Source organism: Octodon degus, unplaced genomic scaffold (genome assembly GCF_000260255.1).
Source record: "Octodon degus isolate 3935 unplaced genomic scaffold, OctDeg1.0 scaffold00128, whole genome shotgun sequence".
NCBI lineage: Eukaryota > Metazoa > Chordata > Mammalia > Rodentia > Octodontidae > Octodon > Octodon degus.
In genome coordinates this window covers 1811829-1812734 of record NW_004524704.1, presented here as the reverse complement: position 1 = coordinate 1812734, position 906 = coordinate 1811829, and the positions used below count along the sequence as shown (strand labels likewise).

At 32.5% G+C, this 906-nt stretch overlaps 1 protein-coding gene across 1 annotated transcript in view; it reads right to left on the bottom strand.

Annotated features, from left to right (window-relative positions):
* The window catches only part of Hrg (histidine rich glycoprotein), a 23706-nt gene that overhangs the window by 2017 nt on the left and 20783 nt on the right, over positions 1-906 (bottom strand). The window lies entirely within an intron of this gene.

Below are 906 nucleotides of genomic sequence, written 5' to 3'. Positions count from 1 at the left end.
CTTTACATGATAACTTTTTAATTGTATGAAAAAAAGGTAAAACAAAATTTCATAACAAAATAATAGAATAACAGTAGTTAATATATTGCATATTGTTAGGGGAGGTTTTTTTGTTTTTTAAATTGTTTTTGCATGTTGTTATCTTTAAAGTAGTTGTTCAGGGTAGAAGATATGGGCATAATAATTTCTCCAAGAGATATTAACACAACCTTCCCTTTAAGTGAACTAAGAGACACTAATAGCATAATTAACTTGCATTTTTTCTTTTTCCTACTGTCCTTTCCCTTTCACCATCCTACTTTTCCTTTTGAACAATTTTTTTCCATTTCACAATATCTATTGTACATTTTTTACCTTATTTACTCTTTCATTTTCTCATACCAGGGAGGCAATATGATATTTACACACGGGTCTGATTTATTTCACTCATGAGTGTGGTCTCTAGTTGCATCCTATAAACCTTGAGCTTATTTTTCTTCACGGCTGAGTAGAACTCCATTGCATAAAATACCACATCTTTTTTTATCCATTCCTGTATTGATGAGCATTTTAATTGTTTACAAGATATGATGTTTTTAATTCTTCTAGAAGGATACCCAGAAGGGGAACAGCTGGGTCAAATGAGATTTCCAATCTTAGTTTTTTGAGGAATCTCCACACTGATTTCCATAGTGGTTTTACCAGTTTAAACTCCATCAGTGGAGAAGGGTTTCTTTTTCCCCACAGCCCCTCAGATAGTTGTTATTGGTTCATTTCTGGATGGTAGTCATTCTTTCTGGGGTGAAATGGAATATCAGCATTGTTTTAGTTTGCATATGTTGAATGACCAATGATGTTGAACATGTTTTCATATATTCATTTGCCACTTATATTTCTTCATCTGAGAATTGTGTATTCACCTCAGAT